Source organism: Ranitomeya variabilis, chromosome 6 (genome assembly GCF_051348905.1).
Source record: "Ranitomeya variabilis isolate aRanVar5 chromosome 6, aRanVar5.hap1, whole genome shotgun sequence".
NCBI classification, from domain to species: Eukaryota; Metazoa; Chordata; class Amphibia; order Anura; family Dendrobatidae; genus Ranitomeya; species Ranitomeya variabilis.
This window is the reverse complement of record NC_135237.1, coordinates 340,811,874-340,824,836: the sequence shown is the minus strand read 5'-3', so window position 1 is coordinate 340,824,836 and position 12,963 is coordinate 340,811,874.

Here is a 12,963-nt window from a genome sequence, read left to right as displayed (position 1 = left end):
TTTGACTTTTTGAATGAAAAATTGGCTCCAATCTTTAGCGGACACCATGTCGCGTTTGGAGAGCCCCCGTGTGCCTAAACATTGGAGCTCCCCCACAAGTGACCACATTTTGGAAACTAGACCCCCCAAGAAACTTATCTAGAAGCATAGTGAGCACTTTAAACCCCCAGGTGCTTCACAAATTGATCCGTAAAAATGAAAAAGTACTTTTTTTTCACAAAAAAATTATTTTAGCCTCAATTTTTTCATTTTCACATGGGCAACAGGATAAAATGGATCCTAAATTTTGTTGGGCAATTTCTCCTGAGTACACCAATACCTCACATGTGGGGGTAAACCACTGTTTGGGCACATGGTAAGGCTCGGAAGGGAAGGAGCGCCATTTGACTTTTTGAATGAAAAATTATCTCCATCGTTAGCGGACACCATGTCGCGTTTGGAAAGCCCCTGTGTGCCTAAACATTGGAGCTCCTCCACAAGTGACCCCATTTTGGAAACTAGACCCCCCAAGGAACTCATCTAGAGGCATAGTGAGCACTTTAAACCCCCAGGTGCTTCACAAATTGATCCGCAAAAATGAAAAAGTACTTTTTTTTCACACAAAATTTCTTTTAGCCTCAATTCTTTCATTTTCACATGGGCAACAGGATAAAATGGACCCTAAAATTTGTTGGGCAATTTCTCTTGAGTATGCCGATACCTCATATGTGGGGGTAAACCACTGTTTGGGTGCACGGCAAGGCTCGGAAGGGGAGGCGTGCCATTTGACTTTTTGAATGGAAAATTAGCTCCAATCGTTAGCGGACACCATGTCGCGTTTGGAGAGCCCCTGTGTGCCTAAACATTGGAGCTCCCCTACAAGTGACCCCATTTTGGAAACTAGACCCCCCAAGGAACTTATCTAGATGCATAGTGAGCACTTATAACCCCCAGGTGCTTCACAGAAGTTTATAACGCAGAGCCGTGAAAATAAAAAAATAATTTTTCTTTCCTCAAAAATGATTTTTAGCCCAGAATTTTTTATTTTCCCAAGGGTAATAGGAGAAATTGGACCCCAAATGTGGTTGTCCAGTTTGTCCTGAGTACGATGATACCCCATATGTGGGGGTAAACCACTGTTTGGGCGCACGGCAGGGCTTGGAAGGAAAGGCATGCCATTTGGCTTTTTGAATGGAAAATTAGCTCCAATCATTAGCGGACACCATGTCGCGTTTGGAGAGCCCCTGTGTGCCTAAACATTGGAGCTCCCGCACAAGTGACCCCATTTTGGAAACTAGACCTCCCAAGGAACTAATCTAGACGTGTGGTGAGCACTTTGAACCCCCAAGTGCTTCACAGAAGTTTATAACGCAGAGCCATGAAAATAAAAAATAATTTTTCTTTTCTCAAAAATGATTTTTTAGCCCACAATTTTTTATTTTCCCAAGGGTAACAGGAGAAATTGGACCCCAAAAGTTGTTGTCCAGTTTCTCCTGAGTACGCTGATACCCCATATGTGGGGGTAAACCACTGTTTTGGCACACGTCGGGGTTCGGAAGGGAAGTAGTGACGTTTTGAAATGCAGACTTTGATGGAATGCTCTGCGGGAGTCAGGTTGCGTTTGCAGAGCCCCTGATGTGCCTAAACAGTAGGAACTCCCCACAATTGACTCCATTTTGGAAACTAGACCCCCAAGGGAACTTATCTAGATGTGTAGTGAGCACTTTGAACCCCCAAGTGCTTCACAGAAGTTTATAACGCAGAGCCGTGAAAATAAAAAATGTGTTTCCTTTCCTCAAAAATATTTTTTTAGCCCAGAATTTTTTTATTTTTTCAAGAGTAACAGGAGAAATTGGACCCCAAAAGTTGTTGTCCAGTTTCTCCTGAGTACGCTGATACCCCATATGTGGGGGTAAACCACTGTTTTGGCACACGTCGGGGTTCGGAAGGGAAGTAGTGACGTTTTGAAATGCAGACTTTGATGGAATGCTCTGAGGGCATCAGGTTGCGTTTGCAGAGCCCCTGATGTGCCTAAACAGTAGGAACTCCCCACAAGTGACTTCATTTTGGAAACTAGACCCCCAAGGGAACTTATCTAGATGTGTGGTGAGCACTTTGAACCCCCAAGTGCTTCACAGTAATTTATAACGCAGAGCCGTGAAAATAATAAATGTGTTTCCTTTCCTCAAAAATATTTTTTTAGCCCAGAATTTTTTATTTTTGCAAGAGTAGCAGGAGAAATTGGACACCAAAAGTTGTTGTCCAGTTTCTCCTGAGTACGCTGATACCCCATATGTGGGGGTAAACCACTGTTTGGGCACATGCCGGGGCTCGGAAGGGAAGTAGTGACGTTTTGGAATGCAGACTTTGATGGAATGGTCTGCGGGCATCATGTTACGTTTGCAGAGCCCCTGATATGCCTAATCAGTAGAAACCCCCCACAATTGACCCCATTTTGGAAACTAGACCCCCCATGGAACTTATCTAGATGTGTGGTGAGCACGTTCAACCCCCAAATGCTTCACAGAAGTTTACAACGCAGAGCCGTGAAAATAAAAAATCATTTTTCTTTCCTCAAAAAAGATGTTTTAGCAAGCAATTTTTTATTTTCACAAGGGTAACAGGAGAATTTGGACCCCAATATTTGTTGCCCAGTTTGTTGTGAGTACGCTGATACCCCATATGTGGGGGTAAACCACTGTTTGGGCACACGTCAGGGCTCGGAAGGGAAGTAGTGACATTTGAAATGCAGACTTTGATGGAATGGTCTGCGGGCGTCACATTGCATTTGCAGAGCCCCTGATGTGCCTAAACAGTAGAAACACCCCACAAGTGACCCCATTTTGGAAACTAGACCCCGAAGGAACTTATCTAGATGTGTGGTGAGCACTTTCAACCCCCAAGTGCTTCACAGAAGTTTATAACGCAGAGCCGTGAAAATAAAAAATAATTGTTCTTTCCTCAAAAATTAAGTTTTAGCAAGTAATTTTTTATTTTTGCAAGGGTAACAGGAGAAATTGGGCCCCAACAGTTATTGCCCAGTTTGTCCTGAGTACGCTGGTACCCCAAATGTGGGGGTAAACCACTGTTTGGGCACACGTCGGGGCTTGGAAGGGCGGGAGCACCATTTGACTTTTTGAACGCAAGATTGGCTGGAATCAATGGTGGCGCCATGTTGCGTTTGGAGACCCCTGATGTGCCCAAACAGTGGAATCCCCTCAATTCTAACTTCAACACTAACCCCAACACACCCCTAATCCTAATCCCAACTGTAGCCATAACCCTAATCACAACCCTAACCCCAACACACCCCTAACCAAAACCCTAACCGCAACACACCTGTAACCCTAATTCCAACCCTAACCCTAATCCTAACCCTAATCCCAACCGTAACCCTAATCCCAACCCTATCCACAACTGTAACCCCAACACACCCCTAACCCTATCCGTAACCCTAACCACAAGCCTAATCTTAACCCTATTTCAAACCCTAGCCCTAATTCCAACCCTAACTCTAATTCCAACCCTAACCCTAAGGCTATGTGCCCACGTTGCGGATTCGTGTGAGATTTTTCCGCACGATTTTTGAAAAATCTCCAGGTAAAAGGCACTGCGTTTTACCTGCGGATTTACAGCAGATTTCCAGTGTTTTTTTGTGCGGATTTCACCTGCGGATTCCTATTGAGGAACAGGTGTAAAACGCTGCGGAATCCGCACAAAGAATTGACATGCTGCGGAAAATACAACGCAGCGTTTCTGCACGGAATTTTCCGCACCATGGGCACAGCGGATTTGGTTTTCCTTAGGTGTACATGGTACTGTAAACCTGATGGAAAACTGCTTCGAATTCGCAGCGGCCAATCCGCTGCGGATCCGCTGCCAATCCGCTGCGGATCCGCGGCCAATCCGCTGCGGATCCGCTGCCGATCCGCTGCGGATCCGCGGCCGATCCGCTGCGGATCTGCGGCCGATCCGCTGCCGATCCGCTGCGGATCCGCTGCCGATCCGCTGCGGATCCGCGGCCGATCCGCTGCCGATCCGCGGCCGATCCGCTCTGTGTGCACATGCCATAACCCTACCCCTAACCCTAACCCTACCCGTAACCCTAACCCTACCCCTAACCCTACCCCTAGTTCTAACCCTAGTTCTAACCCTAACCCTAGTGGAAAAAGAAAAAAAAATATTTTCTTTATTTTATTATTGTCCCTACCTATGGGGGTGATAAAGGGGGGGGGGTTATTTATAATTTTTTTATTTTGATCGCTGTGATAGAACCTACCACAGCGATCAAAATGTACTTGTAATGAATCTGCCGGCTGGCAGATTCGGCGGGCGCACTGCGCATGCGCCCGCCATTTTCCAAGATGGCGGCCCCCATGGAGAAGACGGCCGGACACCGGGAGGGACATGGAAGCTAGGTAAGTATGGGGGGGTGGGATCGGAACACGGGGGGGGGATCGGAGGACAGGGGGAGCGGACAAGAGGACCGGGGGAGCAGACAGGAGGGAGGAGGGGAGCGGACAGGAGATCGGGGCAGAAAGGACGGGTGGGGGGGCGATCGGTGGGGTGGGGGGGGGGCAGATCGGGGTCTCCAGCCATGGCAGATGCTATTGCAGCATCGGCCATGGCTGGATTGTAATATTTCACCATTTTCATAGGTGAAATATTACAAATCGCTCTGATTGGCTGTTTCACTTTCAACAGCCAATCAGAGCGATCGTAGCCACGGGGGGGTGAAGTCACCCCCCCTGGGCTGAAGTACAACTCCCCCTCTCCCTGCAGATCGGGTAAAATAGGAGTTAACCCTTTCACCCGATCTGCAGGGATGCGATCTTTCCATGACGCCACATAGGCGTCATAGGTCGGATTGGCACGGGTTTTCATGACGCCTACGTGGCGTCAAAGGTCGGGAAGGGGTTAAACATGCACACCTCCTCTCCATTCATGATAGAGCTCTACAAGGCCATGTTACTGGATTCCAGGCACGGTCTTCTCGGGATCACGTGGAGTCATAGTAGTCAAACCCCTAGCAAGTTATCCTCTATCTTATAGAGGGGTAACTAAACATTTACTTTATATAATAATCATTTAATAAATCATACAATGAATCATACCATTATTTGTTTTCCAGGGTGCTATAGGAATCAGTTAAAAAATCCTTTGTGTAAAATCTGATCAATAAAACACAGTTCTGTAAAAGATCTGTGTTTAAGGGCCTTGCGCATCACCACTCCAACATAAAAGACAGCTGCATGGTTATTAAATTTATTCTCAATTCTGGACAGCTATTGTTTTGCATATTTGTGTAGCTAGCAGAAGTAAGCAATATGTTAACAAAATAAATTACCTCCTTAGTAAATTTTTATAGAACTCTATTTTCTTTCAGACAGTGCAAACCAAGTTGTGTTCATGGGACTGATGACATGTAACCTTTGCCTGTCAATAATAAGTAAACCATGATGATCACTGTCAATGGTAATTATTATTTTAGGATCCTGTTGCTATGGTACATAGCTTCTTGTTCTCGCTTTGAAGTATATTGCCAGTACACTAGAGAGGGTACTAAAAATTCCACTTATGTAAACACGAAATGCTTAGTGTAACAATCAGATATCTATTCAAAACCTGTCAAAACATTTCTAGTAGTTTACGTGCATAAAAACATCAAAAAAACAAAAATGAAAAGTCAAAATAAAAACAATAACAATTAGGAAAATAACAATACAAGAACAATTAATCAATTTGAAACTAATTACATTTGACAAAAGAATTGGATTGCTAGAATCTGATTTGTTTTTAGATTTGCTTAAACCCAACAAAATGTTGATGTCACATAACCTTTAGTCAGTGCCTGAAATGCCTAAGAGTGAAGACTAGAGATGATTTAATCTTTTGAAATTTAAATATACCGGGTTCAACAAATTCTTCACAGAATTTTGATTCACAGCAAATTTCTTTGATGCAAATCACAATACTGGAAAGCTTCCAATCGTCCTGGAAAGACATCTGTAACACTGTGATGACTCATAGGATAGTATTCATTCAATTTCAAGTGTTTTAACACAAACACAGTCATAGTAATGTCAACGTGAACTTTCTAAAGAAAGGGATGGTAATAGGGTATGGCTTGTACAGTTGTCAATTTGGATGAATAAAACAGGCATGCAAAAACACCTTAAAAAATTTCTAACTCCTATTTTCACAAAAATGACGAAATAAATTCTAGTTAGGCACACATTCAAAAAGCCAACACTTGCAGCAGAGTGCTGTATTGTTGTGGCGTGTGTTCATGGAAATTTTGTGTAATAAAACAGATGTGCAAAGACATTTGTTTGTGACATGTACACTGTGTGGTAGACCATACGTTATCCAATTTTCCTTTGCATTTTTAAAAAGCAATTTTTCACCTCTTTTAAAAAATGATTGAACAAGAAATATAAAAACTCAATAAAGTTGTTTGTAACAACCAAGCATACCATTTCTGACTGAAATTGATTTAAGATTTTTTCCTGTAAAATGCATTTTGCTGCCATGCTGCTGCTTTTTAGCTCATTAAGTATTAAGAAAAAAGTGAAATTACAATTTAAATGAAATAGGACAAATGAAAATTGCACCATATAACCTAGTCTGTCACTGCTGCTGACACTTCTATCTTTCCTATTCCTATTTCTCACTCGTCCTATCAACTAAATCTCTGTATTATTCAGACTACTACCCTTATCTTCTTTAGTGCTGCCGTGGTTCAACATATTTCTTCCTTGAGTATTTGTCCGTTTTAGTATTTTCCCTTACTATCTCTATTGAGGTGCTGTGAGCTCTGATGACTTCCTTCTATCCTAAATCACCTTACAATCACCTTAAAATGGCTACTGTATTCCTTGCCTTGTCTTTTATACAAGCTATGATAGTCCCTCCTGATTGGTTGCACAATATGATATGAAAGCCTCAATGTACTATAAGGAAGCCCACACAGTCGCACCTGAGGTCATATCAGCCTTCAGTAGTTGATGGAATTTTATACAATATACAGTGGGGAAAAAAGTATTTAGTCAGCGTCCAATTGTGCAAGTTCTTTCATTTAAAAAGATGAGAGAGGCCTGTAATTGACATCATAAGTAGAACACAACTATGAGAGTCAAAATGAGAAAACAAATGCAGTAAATCACCTTGTCTGATTTGGCAAGATTTATTTTGCAAATTATTTTGGAAAATAAGTATTTGGTCACCTAAAAACATGCAAGATTTCTGGCTCTCAGAGACCTGTAACTTCTTCTTTAAGAGGCTCCTTTGTCCTCCACTCATTACCTGTAGTAATGGCACCCGTTTGAACTTGTTATCAGTATAAAATACACCTGTCCACAACCTCAGTCACACTCCAAACTCCACTATGGTGAAGACCAAAGAGTTGTCAAAAGACTCCAGAATCAAAATTGTAGCCCTGCACCAGGCTGGGAAGAGTGAATCTGCAGGAGGCAAGCAGCTTTGTGAGATGAAGTCAACTGTGGGAGCAATAATAAGAAAATAATAAGAAAATGGAAGACATGCAAGACCACTGATAATCTCTCTCGATCTGGGGCTCCATGCAAGATCTCACCCCGTGGGGTCAAAATGATCACAAGAACGGTGAGCAAAAATCCCAGAATCACATGAGGAGACCTAGTGAATGACCTGCATAGAGCAGGGACACCATAACACAGGCTACTATTAGTACCACACTACACCAACAGGGACTCAGATCCCGCAGTGCCAGATATGCCCCCCTGCTTAAGTCAGTGCATGTCCAAGCCCATCTGAAGCTTGCTAGAGAACATTTGGATTGTCCATAAGAATATTGGGAGAATGTCATATGGTCTGATGAAACCAAAGTAGAATTGTTTGGTAGAAACAAAACTCGTCGTGTTTGGAGGAGACAAAATGCTGAGTTGCATCCAAAGAACACCATACCTACTGTGAAGCATGGGGGTGGCAACATTATGCTTTTGAGCTATTTCTCTGCAAAGGGGTCAGAACGACAGGTCCGTGCACATGAAAGTATGATTGGGGCCATGTATCATGAGATATTGAGTGCAAACCTCCTTCCATCAGCAAGGGCAATGAAGATGAAACATGGATGGGTCTTTCAGCATGATAATGATCTCAAGCACACCACCAGGGCAATGAAGGAGTGGCTTCGTAAGAAACATTTGAAGTTCCTGGAGTGGCCTAGCCAGTCTCCAGATCTCAACCCCATAGAAAACCTTTGAAGGGAGTTGAAAGTCTGTGTTGCCCAATGACAGGCCCAAAACATCACTGCTCTAGAGGACATCTGCATAGAGAATTGGTAAACATACCACTAATAGTGTTTGCCAACCTTGTGAAAACATTTGACCACTGTCATTGCCAACAAAGGATATATAACAAAATATTGAGATGAACTTTTGTTAATGAACAAATACTTATTTTCCTCCATAATTTGCAAAATAAATCTTGCCAAATCAGACAAGGTGATTTCTGGATTTGTTTTCTCATTTTCACTCTCATAGTTGTGGTCTACCTATGATGTCAATTACAGGCCTCTCTCATATTTTTAAATAGGAGAACTTACACAAATGGTTACTGACTAAATACTTTTTTCCCCACTGTATATAACAGAAATAAGAATTTTGTTTGACTAATCAAATAACATGTTTGAATTCATTTGGTACTGCAATGTAAATATCTTAAAAATACAAATATCCCAGTGACAAAAAACAGGATCAAAAAAGTGCACCTCTCCTAGTGCTATCCCTGCACTTAACTGCTCTCCCTACCTAGCAGTGGAGGTTGGCACCCTGATAGAATGATTTTGGCGCCCCCACTCAACGGTGGCTTTCCACTGCTACCCCTGTTTTCTTCCTAGATGGCTACAGGTGGGAAAACAATGAGCTATAAAAAGAGATGAAATAAAGCGCAAGGAAAAAACAAACAAACATTAGGTGCACATATAAAATCCCCAATTGTTGTCCAATTAGGAAAAAATTCACATAAGACAATAATGGCATGGGGAATATTAATATGTCAATACAAAAAAATGGTTCAAGAAAAAGATAATATTTCCACCAGAACCAAAGCAAAGTTAGTCTCTTTCGGCCACAGATAGAGTCTGCCCAATGGTACAATCAGTATCCTCTTTTTGCACCAAGGCATATAATTAAGGGCCGCAGCATGACCAACAAAAATGGAAAACCAATGATGTATAGTCTGGTAATGTATGCAAAGCTATTGTGGGTAGCCAACCAGGGATCATAACCCCAGATTTGTAGTACTTAGCTTCCCAGCTTCGCAGCAGTCGTCTCAGTCGCCTGTTTGAGTCAGTCAGTCGGTGCGGGGGTTCTTGAATATTCAGCGTGGATGTTTTTGCAGGGTTTTTTGCTGACCGCATAGTTCACTTTCTATTTTCTGCCTATCTAGATTTGTGGGCCTCACTTTGCTTAATCTAGTTCATCTCTACGTTTGTGTTTTCCTCTTACCTCACCGTTATTATTCATTGGGGGCTTTCTACATCTTTGGGGTTAATTTCTCTAGAGGCAAGTGAGGTCTTATTTTCCCTCTAGGGGTAGTCAGTTCTCCGGCTGGCTCGAGACGTCTAGAATCAACGTAGGCTGTTGTGGATTCTGTTTGTGGGCTCCCTCTGGTGGTTACTGCTGGTACTGGGTGACTTTGGTGGGTTGCGGCCTTTGGTTTCCACCTGTCCATCAGAGGCTGGGTGTTTCCTATTTTACCTGGCCTTTCTGTCATTCCCTTGCCGGCTATCAATGTATTCAGATGTGCTCTGTTTGGTTCCTGCCTACCTGCTCCCAGATCTTTCAGGATAAGCTAAGTGCTGATTTTCAGTTGTTGTTTTTTTTGTCCAGCTTGCTTATTATGTCTCTATGCTAGCTGGTAGCTCTAGTGGACTGAGGTTCTCCCCATGTGCCATGAGTTGGCACATGGGTTCTTGTAATCTCAGGATGGTTTTTTGATTAGGGTTTTTTGCTGACCGCTCAGACCCCTTTTGTATCGTTCTGCTTTCTAGTTTACAGCGGGCCTCAATTTGCTGAACCTATATATATCATCTCTATGTGTGTGCCTTCCTCTCATTTCACCGTCAATACATGTGGGGGGCAACTATACCTTTTGGGGTTCATTCCTCTGGAGGCAAGTGAGGTCTTTATTTTCTCTGCAGTACTAGTTAGCTATTAGGCTGGTGCGTGGCGTCTAGAACCAACGTAGGCACGCTCCCTGGCTATCTCTAGTTGCGTTTGTCAGGCGTAGGGCAGCGGTCAGCCCAGGTTCCATCACCCTAGAGCTCGTCCGATATTTTGTATTACTTTGCTTGTCCCTTGCTATCCCTAGCCATTGGGATTCATGACAGTATAGCCGGCCCACAAAGTGTTAATTGTTTGGCCTGAAGCAGGAGAAAAAGAAGTGTTTAAGGGAAATTTATTTTTTTTTATTTTTTATTTTTTTCCTTCAGAGTTTTGCTGCCTAGCCCTTAATTGCTGTCTAGCTGCTTCTTACCTCCTCTTAACCCTTGAATGGCTCTGATATTAGCTGTTTAACATGGATGTCCAGAGTTTGGCTTCCAGCCTGAGTAATCTCGCGGCAAAAGTTCAAAACATACAGGATTTTGTTGTTCACACTCCCATGTCTGAACCTAGAATTCCTATTCCAGAGTTCTTTTCTGGAGATAGATCTACCTTCCTGAATTTCAGGAACAATTGTAAATTGTTTCTTTCTTTAAAATCTCGCTCCTCTGGAGACCCTGCTCAACAGGTCAAGATTGTAATATCTTTCCTGCGAGGCGACCCTCAGAATTGGGCATTTGCATTGGCACCAGGGGATCCTGCATTGCTCAATGTGGATGCGTTTTTTCTGGCATTGGGATTGCTCTATGAGGAACCCAACCTGGAGATTCAGGCTGAAAAGGCTTTATTAGCCCTCTCTCAGGGGTATGATGAAGCGGAAATATATTGTCAAAAATTTCGGAAATGGTCGGTGCTTACTCAGTGGAATGAGTGCGCCCTGGCTGCAAACTTCAGAAATGGTCTTTCCGAGGTCATTAAGGATATTATGGTGGGGTTCCCTACGCCTACAGGTCTGAATGAGTCGATGGCTATGGCCATTCAGATTGATTGGCATTTACGGGAGCGCAGACCCGTGCACCAGTTGGCGGTGTCTTTTGAACAGGCACCTGAGACTATGCAATGTGATAGAATTCAGTCCAGAAGTGAACGGCAAAATTATAGGCGGAAAAATGGATTGTGTTTTTATTGTGGTGATTCAGCTCATGTTATATCAGCATGCTCTAAATGCACAAAAAGGGTTGATAAATCTTTTGCCATTGGTACTCTGCAGCCTAAGTTCATTTTGTCTGTGACTCTGATTTTTTCACTGTCTTCCATTTCCGTTGATGCCTATGTGGATTCGGGCGCTGCCCTGAGTCTTATGGATTGGTCATTTGCTAAACGCTGCGGTTTTAGTCTGGAACCTCTGGAAGTTCCTATTCCTCTGAAGGGAATTGACTCTACACCATTGGCTATGAATAAACCGCAGTATTGGACACAAGTGACCATGCGCATGACTCCCGTTCATCAGGAGGTGATTCGCTTCCTTGTACTGTATAATTTACATGATGTACTAGTGCTTGGTCTGCCATGGTTACAAACTCATAATCCTGTCCTGGACTGGAAAACAATGTCTGTGTTAAGCTGGGGATGTCAGGGGGTTCATGATTATGCACCTCCGATTTCAATCGCTTCATCTACTCCTTCTGAGATCCCTGCGTTTTTGTCTGACTATAGGGATGTTTTTGAGGAGCCTAAGCTCAATTCGCTCCCTCCGCATAGAGATTGTGACTGTGCTATAGAATTGATTCCTGGCAGTAAGTTCCCTAAGGGTCGTTTATTTAATCTGTCACTGCCAGAGCATACTGCTATGCGGAATTATATTAAGGAGTCCTTGGAAAAGGGACATATTCGTCCATCTTCGTCCCCTCTGGGAGCAGGTTTTTTTTTCGTGGCAAAAAAAGATGGTTCCCTGAGGCCTTGTATAGATTATCGCCTTCTGAATAAGATTACAGTCAAGTATCAGTATTCATTGCCATTATTGACTGATTTGTTTGCTCGCATTAAGGGGGCTAGGTGGTTCACTAAGATAGATCTTCGCGGTGCGTATAATCTGGTGCGGATAAAACAGGGTGATGAGTGGAAAACCACATTTAATACGCCTGAGGGCCATTTTGAGTATTTGGTAATGCCTTTTGGACTCTCCAATGCTCCGTCAGTCTTTCAGTCCTTTATGCACAATATTTTCCGTGAATATCTGGATAAGTTTATGATTGTTGTTGTGAATTCGGTTTGTGGGCTCCCCCGGTGGTCTGTTATGGTAGTGTCTCTTATGTGCCTTCCTCCATCTCTGATTACCTGTCGCCACCCTCTAGGGGAGTTTCCTATTTAAGGCTGCTTGGCTGTTAGTCACATGCCGGCCAACAATGTGCTAGTAGCATTCTGTTGCATTCACCTGCCTCAAGTCCCAGCTCAGCTAAGTTGAATTTTGTTTCTTGTTTTGCTATTTTTGTCCAGCTATCTGCAATGTGACTCTTCAGTGCTGGAAGCTCTTGTGGACAGAAAATTACTACTCCAGTGGCATGAGTTGTCACTGGAGTTTAAAGTAATTTCTGGATGGTGTTTTTGAATAGTGATTTTTAGGTCGACCGTGAAGTAACTCTTTCCTGTCCTTCTGCTATCTAGTAAGCGGACCTCACTGTGCTAAATCTGCTGTTCATCCTACGTATGTCATTTCCTCTGAACTCACCGTCAATATCTGTGGGGGCCTACTATCATCTTTTGGGGTTCCTCACTGGAGGTAAGGCAGGCCTGTATATTCCTCTTATAGGGGTAGTTAGATCTCCGGCTGGCGCGTGGTGTCTAGGGCATCGTAGGTACATCCCCCGGCTACTGTAAGTGTTGGGTCAGGTTCAGGTCA